At 35.1% G+C, this 27730-nt stretch overlaps 1 long non-coding RNA gene and 1 pseudogene across 1 annotated transcript in view; one reads left to right on the forward strand and one right to left on the reverse strand.

Annotated features, from left to right (window-relative positions):
- Positions 1-26213, forward strand: part of LOC135969148 (uncharacterized) — a 50230-nt gene extending 24017 nt beyond the window's left edge. Inside the window, exon 3 of the long non-coding RNA XR_010584214.1 lies at positions 25360-26213. This is a non-coding gene — a long non-coding RNA (uncharacterized lncRNA). The remainder of the gene's footprint in view (positions 1-25359) is intronic.
- Positions 19937-23244, reverse strand: LOC102139762 (actin-related protein T1-like; annotated as a pseudogene).
- Positions 26214-27730: the final 1517 nt, after the last annotated feature.

The following is a 27730-nucleotide window of genomic DNA, read 5'->3' on the forward strand; positions in this document are numbered from 1 at the left end:
GAGCATACAGCCTCCCAGACCAGCACAGCACTGGGGCTCATCCAAGGACCAGGGTCACTATGGCCTCGCTGAAACCAGACCACTTTATTCACCTATTGGTGAAGTGAGTCAGGTTTTGGTTTCCTCCCACAGGGGTGGTAAATTTTCCTCTGGACCAGGCTGGGTATTAAACGCTTCCTTTGTGGGCACCAGCCTAAAGTTAAGGACTGAGAATTCTGCCCAGTTCTCTGTTAGACTATAGCAAGACCAGCATAATGAATTCCAATGCAAAATCCCATACTCACTTCCCTTACAGTAACACTGCACACAGATTCTTTCTCCACACATCCAGCTTTTTTTTTTTTCTGAAATTAAATTCAATAGTTTGTGTCTTTCTTCTTCATAGTATTCCCTAATAATTATTTTTATATTTGTAAATTGGTATTCATACTCTCTCTTTCCTTTCCAATTTCAGTAATTTACACATTTTTACTTTAAGTCAGTTCAGTCAAAGTTGTGCTGATCATTTTTAAAAGCCAACTTTTGTTAGTACTGGCTTTCTCTATTGTTTTTTATTTCTATTTTATTTATTTCTGCTCTAATTTTTATTTCTTCATTCTACTAATTTTGGTGTTGGTTTGCTATTGTTTTCCCAGTGTCTTTTTTTTTTTTTTTTTGAGATGGAGTCTCGCTCTGTCGCCCAGGCTGGAGTGCAGTGGCGCAATCTCAGCTCACTGCAAGCTCCGCCTCCCGGGTTCACGCCATTCTCCTGCCTCAGCCTCCCGAGTAGCTGGGACTACAGGCGCCCGCCCCTGCGCCCGGCTAATTTTTTTTTTTTCTATTTTTAGTAGAGACAGGGTTTCACCATGGTCTCGATCTCCTGACCTTGTGATCCGCCCACCTCGGCCTCCCAAAGTGCTGGGATTACAGTTTTCCCAGTGTCTTATAGTAGGTATTAGGTTGTTGATTTGAAGTTTTTCTTCTTTTTTATAAATAGAGGTGTTCAGTTACAAATTATACTATAAGCATTGCTTTATCTGCATTTTATATGTTGGTATATTGTATTTTTATTTTAGTTTGTCTCAAGGTATTCTCTTGTGATTTCCTCTTTGATGCATTTGTAATTTAAAAGTGACTTCAATAGTCCCCAAAGATTATGAACTACCCAAGTTTCTTTCTGTTATCAAATTACAATTGAATTTCAATGTGTTTATAGGGTATAATTTTGAGATAATAATCCTTTTAATTTTGTTGAGTTTGTTTCATGGCCTATAATAGAGAAAGTTTCTTGTACCCTGAAAAATAATGTGTACTCTGTTGTTGGCTAGTGGAGTGCTCCATAGATATGTTGTCTAGTTTTCATACAGTGTTTTAAAATATTTTATTTTTTGTTACTCTTCTGCTGAGTTGTTTTATTCATTAGAGTAAGTGGGGGCATCGAAGTGCCTGGTTATTACCATTGAATTGTCTATGTTTTTTCTCAATTATGTCAGTCTGTGCTGACAAGCCTCTGATGACATGTTCATATACATTTTAATTGTTATAATTTCTTGATGGATTGACCCTTTCATCATTATACAATGCTATTCTTTATTTTTATTTATTTTTTATTTTTATTTTTGTGGGTATGCAGTAGGTATATAGATTTCTGGTATATGTGTGATAGTCTGGTATAGGAATCCAATGCTTAATAAGCACATCATGGGAAACTGGGCATCCATCCACTCAAGCATTTATCTTTTCCATTACAAAAAAAAATTCAATCATACTCTTTTATTTATTTTAAAGTTCACAATTAAATTATTATTGACTATAGTTACTCTGTTGTGCTATCAAATGCTAGGTCTTATTCATTCTTTCAAGTTATGTTTTCATAGCCACCAACAATCCCCACCTCCCACCCCACGCACCCACTACATTTACCAGCCTATGATAACAACCTTCTACTCTCTATCTCCATAAGTGTAATTGTCTTGATTTATAAATATCACGATCAGTGAGAATATGTAATGCTTGTCTGTCTGTTCCTGGCTTATTTTGCTTAACATAATGATCTCCAGTTTCATCCATGTTGTTGTAAATAAAAAGATCCCATTCATTTTTATGGTTAAATAGTACTCCGTTGTGTATAAATACCACATTTTCTTTAGCCATTCATCTGCTGATGAACACATAGGTTGCTTCTAAATCTTGTCTGTTGTGAAGAGTCCTGCAACAAACATTGGAGAGAAGATCTGTCATTGATATATTGATTTCCCTTCTTTTGAGTACATATCCAAGAGTGGGATTGCCAAATCATATGGTAGCTCTATTTTTAGTTATTTGAAAAACTTCCGAGTGTTCTACATAGTCATTGTACTAATTTACATCCCCACTAACAAGGTCTGAGGATTGCCTTTTCTCCACATCCTCTCCAGCATTAGTTGTGGCCTGTCTTTTGGATAAAAGCCATTTTAACTTGGGTGAGATGATACCTCATTGAAGTTTTGATTTTCCTTTGTCTGATAATCAGTAAACACCTTTGCATATGCCTGTTTGCCATTTGTATATCTTCTTTTGAGAAATGCCTATTCAAATAATTTGCCCATTTAAAAACAGATTATTAGTTTGTTTGTTTTTTTTCTATAGAGTTGTTTGAAATCCTTATATATCATGGTTATTGTCAGATGGGTATTTTTCAAATATTTTCTTTCATTCTGTGGGTTGCATCTTCATTTTTTGGTAGGTTCCTTTGCTGTGAAGAAGCTTTTTAATTGATGTAATTCCATTTGTCCATTTATGCTTTAGCTGCCTATGCTTACAGGGCATTACTCAGAAAATTTTTGCCCAGAAAAATGTCCTGGAGAATTTCACAAATGTTTTATTGCAATAGTTTCACAGTGTGAGGTGTCAGCTTTAAGTCTTGAATGCATTTTGATTTGAGTTTTGTATATGGTGAGAGATAGGGGTCTAGTTTTATTTTTCTGCATATGGATAACCAGTTTTTTCAGCAGCATTTATTGAAGGCACTGTCTTGTCACCAATGTATGTTGTTGGCACCTTTGTAAAAAATGAGTTTACTGTAGGCATATAGATTTGTTTCTGGGTTCTCTATTCTGTTTCATTGATCTATGTGGCTGTTTTTATGCTATAATCACACAGTTTTGGTCACTACAGCTCTGTATATAATTTGAAGTCAGGTAATGTGATTCCTCCAGTTTCAGCTTTTTTTAATTTTTTTTTTTTTTTTTTTTTGGCTCATGATAGCTTTAGCTATTCTGGGTCTTTGGTGGTTTCATATAATATTAGCACTGTTTTTTTCTATTTATTTAAAGAATGTCATTGGTATTTTGACAGAGATTACATTGAATTTGTAGATGGCTTTTGGTAGTATGAACATTTTGACAATATTGATTCTTCTAATCCATGAACATGGAGCATCTTTTGTGTCCTCTCCAATTTCTTTCATTAGTGTTTTATATTTCTTACTGTACATTTTTTTTGTTTATTTCTCAGTTATTTAATTTTATTTGTTGCTATTGTAAAGGGGATTAATTATTTTATTTCTTTTTCTAATTGTTCTACCTTGGCATATATAAATTATACTGATTTTGGTGCATTTTTATTTTTAGCAACACTTTTTTTTACAGTCTATTGTTTACTTTTATTTTTATAGACTCACCATCATTCTTATTGTTGCTGTTTGCATGACATATATTTTTATTTCTTTTCTTTCAACCCATTTCTTTCTTAAAATATAACCTGTGTCTTCTCCAGAAAGTATATAATTGCATTTTGTTTTTTTCATTGTGACAATCTTTCTTTACATTGATCAGTTTAATATATTTACATTTCATGACACTGCTGTCTGTGTGAACACACTCAATCAACCCCCATGATGCTGATACATGGGCACCTGGCTGCACAGCCATCACCAGCAAAAAGATGTGTAAAGAGGCAGACAAACCTCTCCCCCTCCCCCACACCCACACCCATGTCACTGCCATTGCCAGTATGAAGGCATCCATGGAGGCTGATGACCACACCCTCACCAGGACCCTGCCCCCACTGCCACCACCACTACCGATGTAATCACACACAGGAATGCTGCAGCCCCACTCCAGTCCTACCAAATGAGTATGCACCCCACTGCACTGCTGTGGCTGCTGACTTACCTGAATGACCCACAAATCCAACAACCACTGCCCTGATAAAGCATTTTGGTTAATATCACCCATTGGAGTGTTGTGACCAACATACCAGGAACACTTCTGTCCCTCCAGTGCAGCAGGTTCCTAACCTTGAGGAGCCAGAGAACAAAGCCAACTCAAGGTGAACTAAAGACTTAAATATAAAACCAAAAATTATAAAAAACATGGAAGATAACCTAGGAAATACCATTTTTGACATAGGAACTACCAAAAATTTCATGATAAAAATGCCAAATGCAATTGCAACAAAAGCAAAAATTGACAAATGGGATACAATTAAACCAAAGAGTTTCTGCACAGCAAAAGAAACTATCAACAGAGTAAACAGGCAACCTGAAAAATAGGGAAAAATAACATCAGACAAAGGCCTAATATCCAGAATCTATAAGGAACTTAAACAAACATACAAGGAAAAGACATACAACCCCATTAAAAAGTGGGCAAATGACGTGAACAGACACTTTTATAAGGAAGACATACACGTGGCTAACAACCAGGTGAGAAAATGCTCAATGTCACTCATAACTTTTGAAATGGAAATCAAATCCACAATGAGATACCATTTCACAAAAGTCAAAATGTTATTAAAAAATACTAGATGCTAGTAAGGTTGTGGAGAAAATGAAACGCATATGCTGCTGGTGGGAATGTGAATTTGTTCAGTCATTGTAGAAAGCAGCTTGACAATTTCTCTAAGAGCTTAAAACAGAACTTCTATTCATCCCAGCAATCCCATTATTGGGTATACAGCTCCCAAAATGTAAATTGTTCTGCCATAAAGACATATGCACACCTATGTTGATAGCAGCACTATTCACAAAAGCAAAGACATGGAATCAACCTAAATGACCATCAACAGTAAACTGGATAGAGAAATTTATTACATAAACACCACAAAATACTACACAGCCATAAAAAAGAATAAGATGTCCTTTGCAGCAATATGAATGGAGTTGGAGGCCATTATCCTAAGTGAACTAGTGTGTGAAAACAAAACCAAATATCGCATGTTGTCGCTTATAAGTGGGAACTAAATGTTGAGTACACATGGACACAAAAAAGGGAACAACAGACACCAGGGCTTACTTGAGGGTGGTGGGTGGGAGTATGGTGAGGATATTAAAACTACCTGTCGGGGTATCTACAGGTAGATTAAAACTACCTGTAGGTAGTTTTATCTACAGGTAGATTAAAACTACCGGTATTAAAACTACCTGTCGGGGTACTAAAGTGCTTATCACTTTAGTGATGAAATATTCTGTACACCACACCCCTATGACATACAATTTACCAAGTTAACAAATCTGAACGTGTATCCCTTAACCTAAGAGTAAAAAACGAAGAAACAAAAAATACATTCACATTTGATACTTGTATTGATATAGTTGAATTTATGTCTAATATTCAACTTTGTTCTCTCTCTCTCTGTATTTATATATAGCATTCCCTGGTGAGGGAATTATTGTTCTATCTTGAATGATGGAGGGGGTGAAAAGAACAAAAGAGACAAACACTGTTTTCTCAAATGGTAGAAGTGTGGAAGAAACAAAAGGGGCCTAAGCTATATCCTTCCTATCCTTTTATAAGGTACTAATCCATTAATGTGGGAAGACTTTTCATGACTTAAATACTTCCCAACAGGACCCACTTCATAATATCACCACAATATGGATTCAGTTTTAACATGGATTTTGTATATGATATGCATTCACACCATAGCAGAATTTAACCATGTAGGTTAAATTGTCCCAGTTTGTGTGTGTGTGTGTGTGTGTGTGTGACCACATACAACATGCCATAGAGCATTTTCTAAAATAGTTTGAAAAGGTTACCATTAAAATGAATTACTGAAGCCTCAAAACTAATCCTTGGGGAAGAGGAGAATTTGATTTCCCAAATTACCTCATCAGAATACTCAAAGTACTTAGTTATTAATAAAAGATTACAAAGCCTACACAAAAACAGAAATACATGGCTCACTAACAGGAAAAATACTAGATAAAATTATATTTTATAAACCAAGACACTGGAATTACTAGATAAAGATATCAAATCATCTGTTTTATATATGATCAAAGAGTTAAACCATGGACATAGAATCAAAAAATTAGTAAAAAGACATATGAATAGTAACAAATGTCAATAAATTACTAGAAGTTATGAAAAGGAACCAAATAGGTGTTATTTAGCTGAAAAGTACAATAGCTTAAGTAAATTCACTAGAGACATTCAATGATAGATTTGAGCATACTCAAAATAAGAATCAGCAAACTTAAAGATAAGGCAATTGGAATTATCTAGTAAGAAACATAGAAATAAAAAAGAATAAAGAAAAATAACATAACCCAAGGGCCCCGTGGGACTCTATATACATACTAATTATGCATTTTTGGAGTCTCAGAAGGAGAAGAGAGAGGAAAAGAAGATGAGAAAATATTTGAAGAAACAATGGTTGAAAATGTTCTAAATGTAATGGAAGACATAAATCTAAATATCCAAGTATCTCAGCAAACTCTAGGTATGATACTCAAATCCACACAGTATAGTCAAATCACTGAAAGAGAAAGATAAGTCTATGCTTAGGATCCTCGATAAGATTAAGAAATGATTTCTCATCAGAAACCAAGAAAGAAAAATATCAGTAAGACAATATATTTAAAGTGCTGAAAGAAAAAAAAAATTAAGCAAATATTCTATATGTGGCGAAACTATCCTTCAAGAATGACAGAAAAATTAAGGTATTCCCAGGTTTTAAAAAGGCTGAAAGAGTTGACTATTAGTAAATCTTCCCTAAAAATCTTCACAGTAATTCAAAGGTATATTTAAAAAAATAACATTGGTAAAGGCAGTGTGAACTCCCAAAATCTGAGACAGGTCAGATTTAGAAAGTAAATTTAGAAAGTTTCTTTTGCTAAGGTTGTGGACACACACCCATGACACAGCCTCAGGAGGTCCTAATGACATGTGCCCAACGTGGTCAGAGCACAGTTTGGTTTTATACATTTTAGGGAGACGTGAGACATCAATCAAAATATGTGAGATAAGCAATGGTTCAGTTTGGAAAAGTGGAAAAACTCGAAGTGGGGAGAGGGCTTCCAGGTCATAGGTAGATAAGAGACAAATGACTGCATTCTTTTGAGTTGCTGATTAGCATTTCCAAAGGAGGCAATCACATATATATTTATCACAAGAGCAGAATGATGACTTTGAATAGAATGGGAAGCAGGATTGCCCTAAGCAGATCAGTTGACTTTGTTATTAGCTTAGTGATTTGGGGGCCCCAAGATATTTTCCTTTCACATTTCCTCCTTTCTCTTTTTTCTTTTTCTTTTTTTTTTTTTTTTCCCGAGATGGAGTCTCATTCTGTCACTGAGGCTGGAGTGCAGTGGCATGATCTCAGCTCACTGCAATCTTCGCCTCCCAGGTTCAAGTGATTCTCCTGCCTCAGCCTCCCGAGTAGCTGGGACTACACTCATGTGCCTCCATGCCTACGTAATTTTTTGTATTTTTAGTAGAGACAGGGTTTCACCGTGTTAGCCAGGATGGTCTCGATCTCCTGACTTCATGATCCGCCTGCCTCAGCCTCCCAAAGTGCTGGGATTACAGGTGTCAGTCACTGCGCCCAGCCTCCTTCCTTTTCTTTTTAAAAATATTTTAGAGAAAGCATTTTAAAAAATGAGTCTCTGGTCTCAGATTTTGTCTAATCTCTTGCAGCTAGGATAGTTTATTCCTAGACAGGTAGGTCCTGAGTTATTAGGAAAGCTTATATTTAGAAGGCTGTAAAGGTTCATGTCCTGTGAAAAGAAAATAGGTGGAAGAAGGGAGAAAATTAACACAAAACAAAAGAACAATCCTGGAGATTTGATATAGGCCAGATCACTCTGAAGTCCATATATCAGTAACCAGGTATGAAAGTGGCTTATGTACGTAAATAGGTTGCAATTATTGTCTTCTGAAATTTAAGCTGTCTAGTGTCAGTTTGCAGGGATTTATGAAAGTACAGCTTAGTTTTCAGTGGCCCTAAATTAGGAAAAATGGGTGGGTGAAGAAGGAAAAAAAAAGAAAACAATATTTTAAAGTCTTGTAGCCAAGAAAAATTAGAATTCAGTCCAAACTGTAGAAAATAATAAAAATTTTAAAAGCATTAGGCAATACTAGAATCTAAAAACAAGTGTACTATAGTTTTTAAAACAAAATTTTTCTCTCTCCAGTTTTCCATTTTTGCTAAATACAAATCGTGGTGCAACTGGTTTGCTTTAGTATACTTGGCCTAATTATTTGTACACACTGCAGCCAGAATAATTATTTTTTACATAGCCTTTTACATTGACTTTGGTGAACTCTTTCATAGAAGGAATCTCAGATAAGACTTTTTTTAAAGTACAAATACCTATGATTTGGGTGATCTTCTCCTCTTGAGGTCCTAAGATAAAAGTTGGGGCTCCTAGGTCTGTCAGAAAGTGATATTCTTTACTTATCACAGGTCAGGAACTCTTTCAGGGACTGTGTAGACAAGTATGAGGCCAGTTTTCTCAAGGGCTCTTGTTGGCTCCATAAGTTAAGTTTGATTCCTTAAAGGAAAGGACACCATTCCAGTCAAAGCCTTTGTAAAGCAACCAGTTTCTCCGATTGTTTCCTGTTATAAGTGAAAACAGATTCTTATTGCACTTATAAAAATAACTATATTGCCATAAGTTCAGAATACTCACAAATAGTTTGCAAATACTGGAGAAATCAAGTAGAGATAAAACAAATATGTTCTAAATTTTGTTCATAGGAGTATAGGAAATTGTTAAAGGCTGTTAATAGCTCAAAAGACAAGTTTCCTTGACTCTGAGAAAAAAAAAACAAAACAAAGCATCAGCAAGTTTTTAAGCAAAAAGTCAAAAAGATTATTTCAGTTTTCTATTATTTCAGTCCATGTAGTTAGTTCCTGTTCTGCTGGATATTCATGAACATTTCATCTATCCATGAGTCCTGAAAGTTTTTATTCTATTTCTATCCAGAAAGTTCTATTCTGATGTCACAATCTCTAAAGCTACCAGAATCTTGTCTATAAGAGCACCTGTTAGAGTTTCGTAGTTGATTACAAAACCACCTTCTAAGGAGGACCAAAGCAAGACAATTGTCTGTGGATGATAAAAGGTTTTAGGACAGCCATAGTGAAAGACACAATTGACAAGGAAATGTGTTATCTCTGTGGCACACAATAATTTAACATAACAATAATAATTATTACTGATAATGTACACTAAGTCACATCAGAATTACAGGAGTTTCTCATGATTTTGGAACACATACCAATAACATATTTATACAAATACAGCCCAAAGAAAACTAAACATCATTTCATATTTGACAATTCTTCCTGTATAATTTTTATACCAAATAAGCCAAATTATGTCATTTTTGGACTTTAGAGAACTTAATATCTTAAAGGAATAATTAGGTCAGAAAAAGACATAATTTACAATTTGAATTTGGAAAGTTTGTCAAAGAGCAAAGTCATATGGTTTGGCTGTGTCCCCACCCAAATCTCATCTTGAGCTGTAGCTTCCATAATTCCCAGGTGTTATGGAAGGGACCCAGTGGGCGATAATTGAATCATGGGGGCAGTTTTCCCTATACTGTTCTGATGGTAGTAAATCAGTCTCATGAGACATTATGATTTTATAAGAGGTTTTCCCTTTCACTTGGTTCTCATTCTCTCTTGCCTACTGCCATGTAAGACATGACTTTCACCTTCTGCAATGATGGTGAAGCTTCCCCAGCCATATGGAACTGTGAGTTCATTAAACCTCTTTTTCTTCATAAATTACTATGTCTTTATCAGCAGCATGAAAACGAAGTAATACACAAAGGTTTAAAACACCTGATACCACAGGTCATTGTAAAATAAGTTATTCATTTGAAAAAAGTCATAACTCAAGGATTTCAATAAAAGGCAAAAAACCTTCATTCTTTGAGAGTTAATTCTCAAAATAATAAGCCCTAATAAACACAACAGAAAGCCAACCAAATTTGTTTTTTAAAATTTTGTAAACAATCTATACAATTTTAATGTTGACCATAAGATATAACTTTTATAATCCTTTTGTACACTTTATAACCTTTATTATGGAGTCACTTAATGCTGCAAGAAAGCCTTGTTAATCTAACACAGGGGCCCTGTATTAGTCTGTTTTTATGCTACTGATAAAGACATACCTGAGACTGGGCAATCTACAAAAGAAAGAGGTTTAATGGACTCACAAGTCTGCAGGGCTGCAGAGGCCTCACAATCAAGCTGGAAGGTAAAGCTCACACCTCACATGGCAGCAGACAAGAGAAGAATGAAAGCCAAGCAAAAGGGGTTTCTCTTTATAAAACCATCAGATCTTGTGAAACTTATTCACAAGAACACTATGGGGGAACCTCCTTCATGGTTCAATTATCTTCTACTGGGTCCCTCCCACAACATGAGGGAATTATGGGAGCCACAATTCAAGATGAGATTTGGGTGGGGACACAGCCAAAACATATCAGGCCCATATGCTGGTCTTGAATCAGTGTGCTTTTGACATTATTAATAATTAATTTATAGAGAAACTGAACTTATTTTATGTCTCAAAATTGGTCCTTACAATTTCACATACCACTGCTTCCATGACGCAGGTCTTGAGGGGTTGAGTAGCTTTAATTTTTGGCCCTGGGCCTTGAGGAGTTGAGTAGATTTAATTTTGGGGCCTGTGTCTCAGGAATGCAGTTTATTTTGAATGGCATCTTCTACCAGGCCTGAAGATTGGGCTTTAATTGCTGTCAGTGTTTAAAATTTAGTAGGACTTGGTGTCCTTTTTAGACCCAGAAGTCAAAGCCCTGGAACTCAAAGTCATAAGTACTTTAAAAGTGCATACAGAGAGATATATTAATGTAATAACCTTAATTTAAAAATATTAATCTCAGTTTTGTTCTTAAGCAAAGCAAAACTTAGTAATAATATGACAACTTGATCATATAAGACTTTTTGTGTCATTGTTTATAAATCCTTTTGTTGTGACTTACACAGACTGTTCATGAAATTCTTGGACTTTCTGGCATGTCCTGAACATCCCACTTTCTTAAACAACTAGTCATTTTACTCTAGGGCTAAATTTACCATACGAGATTCTTTCTCATATGAAATTATTTCTCCTTAAATAATTTCATATTATTTCTTACCAAAACAAAACCTCTTTATTTTTATAATTTTCTTTACATCTCTCTTATTTCCACGTTCCTCTCACCTTGTTTTATACATGATCTTTAAAAACCTTTGAATTATATTTTAAAAGGACATACTTTTTTTAGAAAGAATGTTTTTCTACAAATATATTTTATTGGGAAATACTCAAATAATAAAATACATAGTATTTAATTTCTTATGACATTTGTCTACAAGTATTTATCATTATTTCATTTTAATTGTTTGCCTAGATTATTTGTGAAAACTGCAATAGTCATCATTTGAAGTTATTGAACCTCTAGTACAAAATTATAACTGAGATAGTGAAAAACATTTGACAAAACTTACTCCATCTTGCTTTTAACCTCCAAGCTGTCCTTGTTCAGTCCTGGGTGGAGGCTGAACTAACTTTGGGAGAAATTTATAGTTTAGCTTTGAAACAGAGAGGATAACAAACCTTACCACCTGTGGACTGAATCACCTAAAGCTACAATGTTAGAAGTTATGGTAATCTTACTAAATTCAAGATGTAGCTATTATTATTAAACCAATATCAATGCCTTATTTATAAAAATTACACAAACAAAGATATTTTGTTTGGGGCTGGGTTTATAGTTTTATAACCCCTGTGCCAAATTTTGACACCTTTTATTATCTGGCAGGGATAAGTATGAAATTTCCTGATTAATAAATGCAAACAAAAATGTATGCTAGCAATTCTTAAGACATTTTTACTATTACTTTACAAGTAATTTTAAAGCTAGCTTATTTATAAAAGATTTTACTTAAGTAACATAAACTTGAAAAAGCATTTGACTAGTCTTTTTTCCTGATAAAGTATTTGATTCAAGCACTTTTATTTTCTTAAGCCAATTAGTTAGATCTCTTTTATATATTTTCAGTAATGAAACATTGTGTACACAAAACATAAATACATAGCTGTATTAGGCATACAGATAGAAGTACATATTATAGATTCCTAAAACCTCCTTGTTTTTCCTTAGACTAGCAAACTCTTGATGACCTGTTTTATTACTCTGTCAGTTATCAAGTAAATGGCCCTAAATCTGTATATTGAAGGAAACAACTCTTAGATAAAAAATCATATAGCAAAATCTACATCTCAATGTATAGAAAGAATAAGTCTGGTGGTGCCAGGGGGATATTAAAGATTGGTACCAAGTCAAACATAAAATTTATAGAAATCTATGATAGGATTTTATAAAGAGACTAATTTTATTTAGATGGAGACTACCTATCTTTTAGGTGGATCACTGAGCTCTGAGCAGAGCCCACACTGAATCCTGGGTCTCCAAAAAGGGAGAATTATTATGAGGCTAGACAACATGATGATTTTATAGTGTACTTAACTTTTTTAACAAAGACATTTCTACGTGTCTAAACTACATTCTTCCTTAAAAACCGAAGTATGCTCTGTTGCAGTAACTATTTTAGTTAAAATATCAGGTAACGCAATACAAAATCAAGCAGTTTAAGAACTGAGATAAACTTCTCTGTTTACATTATTGGGGTTCCATAAGGAAAAACAGATGTTTCTCGCCAAAGGGAGTCTTGGTGCCTTCTCCATTTTCTTTAAGGAAGCTCAGGCTATTATAAACTATTTTAGGTCCCTCATGCAGCAGAGGGTGCAAAAGAAAGGACAGACAGCAGAAGTAAATGAAGAAAACAAAATTCAGTCAACTGAGAAGAAAAAAAACTTTGCTCAAAAAAAAAGACAAGGTTTTAGGAGATAAATAAAAAACAAAGACATGAAGGCCTTTTAAATACAAACACACACACATGCACACATACACACACACATCTTGGATGTTAGTTTTTAATTAAACTGACTTTTAACTATTATACTTCTTTAAAAAAAGGTTTTTAAATTTAATTTCCATATTTCAGCTAGGACAAATGGCTGCTATTTCAGAAGTACCAAATATCAAACAAGAAAGGGCTTGATTTAGGAATCAAACCCAGGCTGTCATGGTGAAAAAAGAAAAAAAGAGAGAAGAAGGAAGAACGTGAGCTATAGAACTAACTTCAGTGTGGGGTGACAGCCATTGCTCTTTCAGTTTGGTCTGGCTAGCAAAACGTTGGCCTTGTTATGTATATAAAGCTCCTTAAGTAGTCAAAATAAACAATCTTTAAATTTTTTTCCTTTTGCTGGCTGTTTTTCTCCCCCCACCATACTTTTTTTTCTTTTTTTTTTTTTCTTGGCGGGAATTTAGTCACTTCAGAGGCCTCATTCCCCAAAATTTGGGACTTTCCTTCAGATTTGATCAAGTCGGATAGAGTTGGTCAAACCGAAAGGGGAAAAGGCTGAAACAACAACAAAAACAGAAACAAACAACAACAACAAAAACAGTTAAGCAGTTAAGCAAAACAAATGATCCCTTGACTTTTATTTCTTAGTGGTCTAATGGTAAGGAGAAATTAAGAACAGCTGGTTGTTAATTTGAACTTTAGCCAAGACAAACCACAAACAAGTTACTTACCTAGGGGTGTGTCTCAGGCTGAAGACTGCTCTCCACAATCCTAGGAGGAGGGAAAAATCTCATGTTTGCTGTTGGAAGTGAGCTCAAACTCCATACAGGAGTTACCTGCCTTCCATCATCACGGAAGCAGGAAAAACTTGCCTTCTTTGCATTGGAAACAAGTAAAATTCCAAAAAAAAGGAGTTGTACAGCAAAATAAACTTGAGATCTTGAACAAATTTTGGGAGATCAGGGATTCACTGGAGGGGGCGCTTCCAGTCCTCAACAAATTGTCCTATTGATGTGAGCCATAAAGATAGCTCACGCTGGTACCAAGCACTGACGGGAGATGTGTCAAAGGACAGGGGTGCCTCCACTCAGAATCCCTCCATGGTTACAAAAATGTAAATCCTGTAAATCTGAGACAGGCCTCAGTTAATTTAAAAAGTTTATTTTGCCAAGGCTGAGGATGTGTGCCTGTGATGCAGCCTCAGGAGGTCCTGACAACATGTGTCCGGGGCAGTCAGAGCACATTTTGGTTTTGTAGATTTTAGGGAGACATGAAACATCAACCAACATATGTAAGATGAACATTGGTTTGGTTTGGAAAGGCGGGGCAGCTTGAAGTGGGGAGAAGGCTTCCAGGTCATAGGTTGATAAGAAACAAGTGGCTGTATTCTTTTGAATTTCTGATTAATTTCTCCAAAGCAGGCAATCCGATATGCATTTATCTCAAGTGCAGAGGGGTGACTTTGAATAGAATGTGAGGCAGGTTTGCCCTAAGCAGTTCCCAGCATGACTTTTCCTTTAGCTTAGTGGTTTTGGGGACCCAAGATATTTTTCTTTCACAGTAACTACATAGGTATACATAAAAGCCAGAATTATTGCACATTTGACTTTTAACTCCTCTTTTTTCCTATACAATTAAAAGTTAAGTGCATAAAACAATCATTATTAATCAATGTTAATGTATACACAATGTATAAAAATGTCATCTGTGACAATAACAATGGAGGACAAACATGTATAGAAATAAAGTGTTTGTGTACTATTGAAACAGCATTATTATTCAAGCTCGTTAAGTTTATTGTATAAGATTAAGATGTTAATTGCAGTTGCCAAGGAAACCACTAAGAAAATAACTGAAAATATAAAGAAATGGAAAAAAGAAGGGAATGAAAATTGTGCACTATAAAAAATAAAACAAATATAAAAAAGATAATGGAAAAATTGAAAAATAAGGTATAAATAAGACATGCAGACAACAAGTAGCTAAATGACATAAGTGTTTTCCTAATCAGTAATTGTTTTAAATAAAAATGAATTAAACTCTTCAATTAAAAATAATATGGACAGAATAGATAAAAACATTACACATATACACTGCTTAAAAGACACTCTCTTTACCTACAAAGACACAAAAAATTAAAACTAAAGAGGTGAAAAAGACGTTTTACATAAGTAGTAACCTAAAGAGAGTGACTATGCTAATATCAGACAAAAGAGATTTTAAGTCAGAAAAGATTTATTTCAACAGTATACAAATACTTATCAAGAGATTAAGAACATATCACATTGATAAAAGGCTCAATTCATTAAGAATATATAATAATTATTATAAATATATACTCACAACCAATATAGCTCAAAAGTATATGGGGAAAAATTGATAGAATTGGTCTTCTAGCCATTGTGTCTGGGTTCACTGAGGCTGTGCCTTTGGTTTATAGCTTGGAGATAGTTAGGGTCACAGAATCTGTAGTTCTAACATGGACTTACCATGTTTTCATTCCTCATCTTTCCTACCAATACTGTTGTATTTTTTCACATGGCTTGTTTGAAAACACAGTAAGTTGAAAACAGACAGTTGATACTTACCTGGCAGGGGAGATACCATGATCACGAAAACAGACAATTGAAAGGTTTGCTGAGAAATTGACTCTAATATTTCAAGAAAAATATAAATAATTTTTTTGTCCTGAAATCTCTCAGAAGTACAGATCTACATATGTATGCCTGTCAATAAGTGTCAAAAAGTTGATCCAGGTATCCTGAAGGCCCATCAGAACAGCTTTATCTTGTATAGCAATCTGTGATTGCCTAAGGTGCTAACTTTCTAGGTGGACATATGAGAGGTGTGCTGTCAGTATGGAGAAAACTAACAATGCACTAATTGTTGCCAGCTTTGAGAATGTAGTTCAGAACAAGCATCAGATCTGAAAGAAAAGTTCTAGGGCCTTTCGACATGGCTACCTCTGATTATCATTAAGCATCCTCTTCTTCACATGAAAAAAATGTAAGGAAGTAAAACCCAATTTTGGTGAATGCAACCCCTAGTTCTGCATATCAGTTTTTTGAATTGATATTCTTTCCTTTTCCAATATGGTGTTATTTTGTCCAGAAAAAAAAATGAATGTACCAAGAAAATGGTCATGAGACTCACTACCCTACTCTTGCTCCGTTAGTTATCCACATTAGGGAAGGAAAAATAAATTGCATATTAAAATTGCAGCGACATGGGTACCTCCTCCTGTAATTCACTGTGACTAACACTGGATTATCACATTAGTTCCTCTCTAGCAACTTGTGTTTCTGTTGGTGTCATGTTGAGAGAAAGGTAGAAATGCCTGACTATATTTTAAAGGTTAAAATTTCATACTCAGAATTGTAAAAATAGGAGAATAAAATATCAAACTTATTTTTCTAGAAAAGTTATTGAGAATAATAATTCTCTTAATATATGGGCTGGAGATACATTTATTTTCATTAACAAACTTTATTAAAGTTAGTCAAATACCTGAGTTTTTAAATACTGGACTTTGAGAATTTATATACTGTTCATCAACTCTGTTTGATATGAGAACACTGTAGAAGTAGACAATTTATTCTAGTAATTTTGATCAAATTTATAGTCTTATTTATATGTAATGAAATTTTTTAATGTCACTGTTTAGAAGCATTGTATGAAATCATTTGGTTACAAATAAAAAATAGTTTAAAAGAAAAAAAAATGAGCAGAACTGAAGCTAGAAACAGTTCTACAATATTAAGTAGAGACTTCAATACCGCACTTTCAATAATGGACAGAAAAAACAAACAGAAAATGAATGAGAGGTAAGACTGGAGCAACACATAAATGAATTAGAACTAATGGATATATACAGAACACTACACACAACAACAGCAAGTTATAAATTCTTCTTTAGTACATCTGGAAAATTCTCCAGGATAGCATATATGCTGGGCCACAAAACAAGTCTTAATACATATAAAAAGACTGAAATATTATAAGTGATATTTTCTAATCAGAAAAATAAAAATGGAAATAAATAACCAAAGGAAAACTTGGAAACCCATAGATATTTGGAAATTAAGCAACAATATTGAACAATGAAGAGTCAAAGAAGAAATTAAGAGATTTTTAAAATATATTGAGAAGAATGAAAATAAAAACACAACAAAACTTATGGGATGCAGACATAGCACTTTTCAGAGGGAAATATATAACCATACACATCTAAATTACAAAGAAGCAAGATTACTAATCAATAACTTAAGCGTAAATCTTAAGGAACTAAAAACAGGTTAAAATAAACCTAAATATATCAGCAGGAAGGGAATAATAAATATTAGAGCAGAGACAAATAAAAATATGAAATAGACAATAGAATAAATCAAAGAAACTAAAACTGTGTTCATTGAAAATAGCTACAAAATTGATAAGATTTTAGGAAGACTCCAATTGTTAACAACAAAATGAAAGAGGGATGCCACTATCTACAGAAATGAAAAGGATCATAAGAGAATGCTATAAATAACTGTACAGGAACAAATTGGATAACCATCTTACTGTACTGAAAACCACTAAAGAGAATGTATCACTATTCAAAAACCTCCCAATAAAGAAAAGAACAGGACTAGGTAGCTTCACTCATGAATTTTACCAAACATTTAAAGAGGAATTATACCAATTCTTCTCAAAAGCTTTCAAAATATAAAATAATTCATTCTATGTGGCCAAATTTTTCATAACACCAAAGCTAAACAAAGACACTACAAAAAAGAAAATTACAGATTAATATTGTTTATGAATATATATGTAAAAACTCTCAACAAAATATTAACAAACCTAAATCAGCAGCACATTAAAAGGACTATTCATTACAACAAAATGGGATTCATCCCAGGAATTCAAAAGCAGTTTAGCATATGTAAATCAATCAAAGTAATACACCACACCAACAGAATGAAGAAAAAGTTGACACATTAAAAAAACATGAACAACATAATCTCAAATGATGCACAGAAAGCTTTTGGCAAAGTCCACAACCTTTTTATAATGTAAACAATCTATTAACTAGACATATAAAGAAATATCCTCAACATGACAAAGACCACATATGAAAAATGTACAGTTAACATCATACTCAATAGAGAGAGACTACAAGATTTGACCCTAAGATCAGGAAGAATAAAAGGATGGCTGCTTTCACAGTTCCTATTCAAGTATAGTACTGAAAGTTGTACCCAGATCAACTTGGCAAGAACAAGATTTAAAAATGCATCTAAGCTGGAAAGGGAGAAGCAAAATTATCTCTGTTTACAGACGATATGTACTTACATGTAGAAAATTCTAAGGAATAAACATATACACAGAAACATTAGAGCTAGTAAACAAATTTAGTCAGGTTGTAGGCTATGAAATCAACAAGCAAATATCAGTTGTATTTCTATACATTACTAAAGACCAGCCTGAAAAGAAAATGAATTAATTCAACTTACAACAGAATAAAATCATAATTAGGAATGAACTTAAAAGGAACAAAACTTGTACACTGAAAACTGGAAAACATTGCTGAAAAATGTCAAAGATACCCATATATGTCAAAATATATCTTTTATGCATATATTGGAATAGTTGGCATTGTTAAGATGACAATACTAAAAACGTGATATACAAGTTCAATACATTCCTTATTAAAATTTTAATGGTGTTTGTTACAAAAATGGAGAAACCTGTGCTAAAACCCAAATCTATTGGATTTTAAGGATTTCAAGGAACCCCAAATAACCAAATTAATTTTGAAAATGCAGAACAAAATTGGAGAACTCACACTTCCTAATTAGAAAATTTACTCTAAAGCAACTGTAATAAAATCAGTGTGGTCATAGCATAAAGATAAGCTTATATATTGATGGAATAGAATTGAGAGTTCAGAAATAAACCTATATATATAAGTTCAATTGATTTTCAACAAGGGTGTCAAGACCATACAATGGGAAAAAACAGTATCTTCAACAGTGTTGGAAAAACAGGATAGTCATATACAAAAGAATGAAGCTGGAAAATTATCTCATGCTGCATAAAAAAACAATTAACTCAAAATGAATAAAAACCCTAAGTGTAAGAACTGACACCATGAGATTCTCAGAAGAAAACTTAGGAGTAAATCTTCATGACCTTGAAATTGGTAATGGTTTCTTAAATATGATACCAAATGAATATGGAAAAAAATAAATTGGACTTTATCAAAATAAATTTTTGTGCATCAAATGATAATATCGAGAGAGTAGAAAGCCAAACCAATAAATAGGAGAACAAAACTCGTATATATAATAGCAGTGTAATATCTGGACTATATAAAGAATTCCTAAACTAGATGGCCACACTACACACAAGCCAATTAAAAAATAGGCTAAGGACTGACTAAATATTTCTCCAAAGAAGATATAGAAATAGTAAATAAGCACATAAAAATGCTAGACATCACTAACCATTATGGTAATGCAAATAAAAATCACAATGAGATACCACTTTCCAATGGCTATTATTCAAAAAGCAAAAAACTAGCAGTGTTGTCAGCAAGGAGGATAAAACAGACTCTTACATTGATGATGGGAGTGTAAAGCAGTGAGGGTACTGGAAAAGCACTCTGGCAGTCCTCAAAAAGTTAAAAGAAGAATTAGTAAATGACCCATAAAATACACTTACAGGTATATAGCCAAAAGAATTTAGCGGGGACTCAAGTAGATACTTGTACAATATTTACAACAATGTGCAAAGAAAAATATACGGAAACACAAAATGTGAAAACACTTTTATTCAACGTCCTGAAAAAGCCTGAAGGACAGTGGCACCTCCCACTGGTGCTTCTGTGATCTCACCCATCAAGTTGTTCCCTGAACTCAAGGATCTTTAAAAGCATCTTCTCCGAACCACAGATGTCCCATAATCACTAAAATCTGCAGAGGTAACCCACATTTGTTTGAAACTGCTCAGAGAGGTCATGATGGATACACCAATCCACAAAAAGAAGCATTGAGCAGGAGAAGCTGTAATTTTGATGTGAGTACCTTTGGAAGCTTTCTTTCATAAGCCTTTCCTCTGGCCCAGAAAATAGAGTGGGGCCCCCAGACAGTACAATCTCTGCAAAAGCATTCTCTGGATGTCAGTGTCACAGTTCATGATGCTGCTGGAGGCCATTTTTGAGAGTCCCGGGCTGTGGATTCCCAGCTGGTCGGGGCAAAAAGAACTTCGGGCACTGGGTACAGTTGGTCCCCAATGTGGATGATGTTCCCATCTGGCAGTTTGTATTCTCTCAGGATGTCTCCGACCTCTTGCATAGCTTTTTATGTGACTCTAAGGCGATGTTGCACAGCTTCCCTTTGATGTTATTTACCAAAGCCTTGTAGAGTATGCAAGGAAAAGTATACCCACTAGCAAAGAGGAGCCAGGTAAGGTGCTCTATGATGTCCCTCCCTGCCACAAAGAGCTTGGTGACTGCACGAGGCAGCGAGTAACTCTCATAGATGTGGACAGTGCAAATGACCCCATCTCCACTATCCACCATCAGGCCTGTAACACAGGCAGAGGCAGAGTGCTGCCACTGCATGGTTAGACAAGTAGAAAGCAGGGACACTGAAGTTCTCAAACATCATTTCTGCAAGCTTTTCTCAAATTTCTCTAGGGGTCTAAGAGGGCTCAGTCATAAGTATAGGCTGTTGACTGGGATTTTTTCTGAGCTCTCACTCAAAGAGATGTTTCCAGAGTTTCTCCATGTCATCGCATCCTGGTACCAGCCCACACTCATTGGGGTAGTGCGGATATAAGTCCTCCTACTTGTACAAGGGTTCTTGCCCCCTGAAGTACCTCTTCTGGTTGGGTCTTGCTGAAGGCATGTTGCATTTAGGACGTCCCAAGATGCAGTTGTTGACATGGTGGCATCCAATCTCTCCAGACAGGCCGGCTTTGCAGAGTCTTGAACCATTGTTAAAAATTACAGCTGGCACATCTAATACATGTGGATTAAACATGTCTGTAGCATGTTCTACTGGACTTCCCCAAAATAAAGAAAGAACACTTAGGTTACTTTATGAGAAAACAGACACCTTTGTAAGTTTTAAGGCCACAGGGTTCCAAAATTCTCAGGTTGTGACTCAGGCAGAGCTAGCTGGAAGCCTCCAGTCCACCAAAATACCCCATCCTCAATCCCTGAGTCTTGTCTCCTTTCTATAGACCCAGGATCTGCTGAAACGATTTCAGGGATGATTGCCCTCTGTGTAACAATCCAGACAAGGCCACAATTGTCTTGGTAAGCATGAGAGGGCAGGGGTCTTTGAGCAACTAGTATTTCCTAATTTGTCATATAGGAAACCAAGGAAGGCAAACCATACCTATAGAGAGCTTTGATAAGTCTGTGACTCCAAAGAAGAGGCCTCTAGTTATAGAACAAAGTGAAGCTGCCAGTCCATAGGTTTGTCCCAGAGTCCTTCTCTTTCTGCTCTGCTGAACTGCTTGTTGTGGAATGACAAAAATACATTTCATTTTGAAGGAGAAAAACTAAGCACTAGATACAGGTGAATTTCTGATTTGAGATACCTGCAACTCAGTTCCAGCAGGCACTTAGAATGTACATTTTTTTCTGTTACATTTTCAAAAACAATTTTATTGAGATAATTTTACATAACAACCAATTTACCCCTTTGCAATTATATAACTCAATGTTTTCTAGCATATTTGCTAACATCTGCACATTACAAAAGTGAATCAAAATATTTTTATCACTAAAAAGAAACCCCATATTCTTTAGCTATCACCTTCTCTTCAAACCACCCTCCAGATCCTTAAATGACCACTAATGTATTTTCCATCTCTATGTATTTACCAGTTCTTCATATTTCTTACAGTGCAATTATACAATATATGGTATTTTGTGACTGGCTTCATTCGCTTTACATAACGTTTTCAAGGTTCGTTCAATGTTCGCATATAACACATTTTGTTTATCCATCTATCAGTTGATAGACATTTGGATTTCTTTCACTATTTGACTACTATAAAATATGCTGCTTGAAACAATCTTATATATATTTGTGTGTGAATTTATATCTTCATTTCTTCCGGTTATATATCTAAGTGGAAAAGCTGAGTCATATATGGTAACTCTAAGTATAATTATTTCTGGAATTTTTAGTCTTTTTCTCAAAGTGTCTGAGACATTTAAGTTCCTAACAGCAGAGTTGGTGAGGTTCTCCACATGTTTGCCAATGCTAATTAATACATTTTTTATTCTAGGGTGAGGTTCTCCACATGTTTGCCAAGGCTAATTAATACATTTTTTATTCTAGGGTGAGGTTCTCCACATGTTTGCCAATGCTAATTAATGCATTTTTGATTCTAGGCATCATAGTAGGTGTGAAGTGGCATCTCATTATGGTTTAGACTTACATTTCATTGATGACTAGTGAAAAAGGAAATGCAAATCAAAACCACAATGATATTACTTCACAATCACTAAGATGGCTGTTATAGAACAACAGGAAATATTGAGTGTTATTGAGGATGTGGAGAAATTGGAGACCTCATTTATTGCTGGTGGTAATATAAAATGGTTCAGTCACTGCATATCTTATTCATTTTCTGCTGATATAACAAATATCACAGACCAGGTAATTAAAAAAAAATGTTTATTTGGCTCACAATTCTAGAGGCTGGGCAGGCTAAAAGCATAGCGCCAGCACCTAGTGAGGGTCACCACATAGTGGAAGGCATAGGGAGAGAAAAAATGTGAACAGTATTAATCCTTTTGTCAAGAGCCCAATCTGGTAATAACAAACCAATTTCCATGATAATAGCATTAACCTACTCATGAGGGCTTTACCCTCATAACCAAGTCCTCTCTTAAAGGTCCCCATCTTAATACCATCAAAATGGCAGTTAAATTTCAACATGAGTTTTGGAGAGGACATTCAAAACATAGTGCTGTAGAAAAAGTATTTTGGCAGGCCTTTAAAAAGTTAAACATAGAATTGGTATTTGACCTAATGATTCCACTCCTGGGTATATACCCACAAAATGAAAAGAAGTTACTCAAACTAATAATATTTTAGAAATATTAATTAACAGCCCTATTGACAATAGCCAACAGATGGAAACACAAATGTCCATTAATGGATGAATGGATGAACAAATTGTGATTGAGATATATATATATGAATAATAAGCCATAAATATAGTTTACACAGAACTTCTGAAAGATGGATAAACCTTGAAAATGCTAACAGAAACCACACACAAAAGGTTACATATTGTATGATTCCATGAACTATTCAGAATAAGAGTCTGTACTCACAGAAATATAAAGCTAATTGGTGTTTGCCAGGTTCTGTCAGCAGAGGGGATTAGCATGCGATACGGTTTGGCTCTGTGTCCCAACCCAAATCTTATCTCAAATTGTAATCCTCATGTGTCGAGGAAGGGATCTGATTGGAGGTGATTGGATCATGGGGGCGTTTTCCCTCATGCTATTTTCATGATATTGAGGAAGGCCTCAGGATGTCTGATGGAAAAAAAAGTGACAATTTCTACTGCACTCTGTTTTCTGCTGGCTTGTGAAGAGGTGCCTGCTTCCATTTTTCCTTCCACCATAATTTTAAGTTTCCCGAGACCTCCCCAGCCACGTGGAACTGTGAGCCAATTAAACCTCTTTTCCTTATAAATTACCCAGACACAGGTAGTATCTTTATATCAGTGTGAAAACAGACTAATACAGAAAACTGGTACTGGGATAGTGGGATACTGATATAAAGATAACCTGAAAATGTGGAAGTGACTTTGGACTGGGTAATGAACACCAGTTTGGAGTGCTCAGAAAAAGATGAGATGGTTTTGGAAAGTTTGAAACTTCCTAGAGACTTGCTGAAAGGCTTTGACCAACATTCTGATAGAGAAATAGACAATGAAGTCCAGGTTGAGGTGGTCTCAGATGAAGATGATAAATATATTGGGAATTGGAGCAAAGGTCACTCTTGCTGTGCTTTAGCAAAGAGACTGATGGCATTTTACCCCTGCTCTAGAGATATGTGAAACTTTGAACTTGAGAGAGATGATTTAGGGTATCTGGCAGAAGAAATTTCTGAGCAGCAAAGCATTCAAGAGGTCACCTGGCTTATTCTAACAGCATTCAGTCATATGCATTCACAAAGAGATGGTTTGGAATGGGAATTTATGTTTAAAAGGGAAGCAGAGCATAAAGGTTTGAAAAATTTGCAGACTGACCATGTGGTAGAAAAGGAAAATCCATTTTCGGGGGATGAATTCAAGCTGGCTGCATAAATTTGCATAATTAACAAGGAGCTGAATTTTAATCACCAAGACAATGAGGAAAATGTCTCCAGGGCATGTCAGAGATCTTCATGGCAGCCCCTCCCATCACAGGCCCAGAGGCCTAGGAGGGAAAAATGGTTTTGTGTGCCAGGCCCAGGACCTTGTTACTCTGTGTAGCCCAGGGACATGGTGTCCTGCATCCTAGCTGCTCCAGCTTCAGCCATGGCTAAAAGGGGCAAAGGTACAACTTGGCTCATTGCTTCATAGTGTGCAAGCCCCAACATGGTGTTGGTGGGCTGCAGGTGCACAGAAGACAAAGCTGAGCTTTGGGAACCTTCACCTAGATTTCAGAAGATATATGGAAACTCCTGGATATCCAAGCAGAAGTCTGCTGCAGGGGTGGAGCCCTCATGGAGAACTTCTGCTAGGGCAGTATAGAAGGGTAATGTGAGGTTAGAGCCCCCAAACAGATTCCCCACTGTGACACTGCGTAGTTGAGCTGTGAGTAGAGGGCCACCATCCTCTGGACCCCAGAAAGGTACATCCACTGACAGCTTGCACAACGAGCATGGAGAAGACACAGGCATTTAATGCTGGTCCATTAAAGCAGTTAAAGAAGTTGTTCCTGCAGAGCCACAGGGGTGAACCTGCCCAAGGCAATGGGACTCCACACCTTGCATCAGAATGACCTGGATGTTAGACATGGAGTCAAAGGAGATTTTGGAGCTTTAAGGTTTAATGAGTGCCCTGCTGGGTTTTGAACTTGCAGGGGGACTGCAACCCCTTAGTTTTAGTCAATTTCTCACATTTGGAATGGAAACATTTACTTAATGCCTGTACCCCTATTCTATCTTTGAAGTTACTAACATGGTTGTTTGTTTGTTTGTTTGTTTGTTTTTACAGGCTCTCAAGCAAAAAGGACTTGTTCTCTCAAATGAAACTTTGGATTTGGACATTTGGGTTAATCCTGGAAAGAGTTAAGACTTTGGGGGACTATTGAGAAGGCATGATTGGTTTTAAAATGTGGAAAGAACATGAGATCAGGAGGGACCAGGGGTAGAATGATATGGTTTGGCTCTGGGTCTCCACCCAAATCTCATCTCAAATTATAACCCTATATGTCGAGGAAGAGAGCTGGTGGAAGGTTATTGGATTGGGGGGTGGTTTCCCTCATGCTGTTTTAATGAGATCTGATGGTAAAAAAGTGACAGTTTTCCCTGCACTCTCTCCTGCTGCCTTGTGAAGAAGGTGCCTGCTTCCACTTTGCCTTCTGCTGTAATAGTAACTTTCCTGAGGCCTCCCCAGCCATGCAGAAATGTGAGTCAATTAAACCTCTTCTGTTTATAAATTACCCAGTCTCAGGTTATCACTTTATATCATGTGAAAAAGGGCTAATACAGCAAGTGAGGGCTTAATGTTAGTGCAATTTTCTTTAAGGGAGAAAAATATTTTGTAACTAGATATAGGAGGAGGTTGCACAATATTTTGCACCTTCATTAAAAATTAGCATGAAGCTGTTTACTAAAATGAACCATATATTAAGATATAAAACAGGTGGAAAGTAGTTACCAAAATCTGAAATCATATAGGGAATATTCTCTGACATTTAATTTGGAATTCAATATCAAAATATATATTCAATATCAAAATATAGAGACAAAATAGGGGTTAAAAAAACCCAAAAGAACAATTAGAAAATATTTTCACATGTATAGTGAAAACATAACATATACAATTTTTTTTGAGATGTAGTGACAATAGAGCTTAAAAGGAAATACATAAATGCTAAATTATTATTTTATAAAACATAATTATTATAAGTAAATATAAACTTCTATTTAACGATGCTTGAGAAAGAAGAAATTTAATGTTCGTAGTTGGAACGAAATAGTGAAGGAATGAACTAAAACAAATAAAACAGGAAATAAATAATTGGGACAAATATAAAGATAAACAATTGTTCTCTGAAAATGTTAATAAAATTATAAAAATCTAGCAAAACTGATAATGACATGAGAGAGAAGATACAAACCACCAACATCAGGAATGAAAAAGGTCACTTCATTGCAATTCCTATAAACATTAAATGTAATAATAAAGGCATATAAACAAAACAGTGATGAAGTAGCACTATATACCTGTAAGAATGGCAAAGATCTAAAGCACAGAGAACACAAAATTCTAGTGAGAAAATAGAGCAACAGAAATATTCATTCACTGCAGATGGGAATGCAGATGGTACAGCCACTTTAGAAGACACTGGCAATTTCTTACAAAACTAAATGTATTCTTACCATAGGATCCAGCAGTCCCTCTGCTTGTTATTTTTTCCATATGATTTGAAACTTATGCCCATCCAAAAACTTTCATACAAATTTATAATTGCTAAAACTTGGAAGCAACCAAGATGTCCTTCAATAGTTGAATAGATAAATAAATTGTGGTAATCAGACAATGAGATGTTATTCAGAGGAAAAAAATGGGCTGCCAAGCTATGAAAAGACATAAAACAAACAAGTGCATAACAATAAGTGAAAGAAGCCAATCTAAAAATATACGTACTGTATGATTCCAACTATATGGCATTCTAGAAAAGGCAAAACTATGGAGATATTAACAAGTCATCTGTTGACAAGGGTTTTGGTGGGGAAGAAGGGATAAATAGGTGGAGCACAGGGTTTTTTTTTTTTAAACAGTACAAGTATTCTCTATGATATTGTAATAGTGGTTACATATCATCACACATTTGTCAAAATGCATAGAATATACAAGACCAAGATTGAACTCTAATGTGTACTAGAAACTTTGGTTGATTTTTGGTATTGCTGGTTCATTGAGTGTGAGAAATGTATCACAGTTATACGGAACTTCAAAGGGACAGGTAATGTATTGCTGGGAAAGGAGTATATGGGTATTCTCTGCACTTTCTTCACAAGTTTGCTTGAAACCTAGACTATTTTTAAAATATAGATTGTTAATTTATGCACACACACACACACACACACAACAACAACAACTACAGTGTCTAACATCAGAAGTGACTTGAATGAAGGTTTAGCCATCCAAAGGAGCATTGGACAGATAGGAAAAATCATGTGGCAGATCAATAGTATTTGAAGTTTGTTGTTTGATGTGTTTAACAAAACAATTTGTTATAAAATTAATTGTATATAATAAGGTCATTTTTGTTTTTAAAAAATAAAATATTTATAAAAAGTAATAATAAAGGAATAGTATATTTTTTAGTTCAATTTTGATTTTAATTGACAATAAT

This window comes from Macaca fascicularis, chromosome X, assembly GCF_037993035.2.
Source record: "Macaca fascicularis isolate 582-1 chromosome X, T2T-MFA8v1.1".
NCBI lineage: Eukaryota > Metazoa > Chordata > Mammalia > Primates > Cercopithecidae > Macaca > Macaca fascicularis.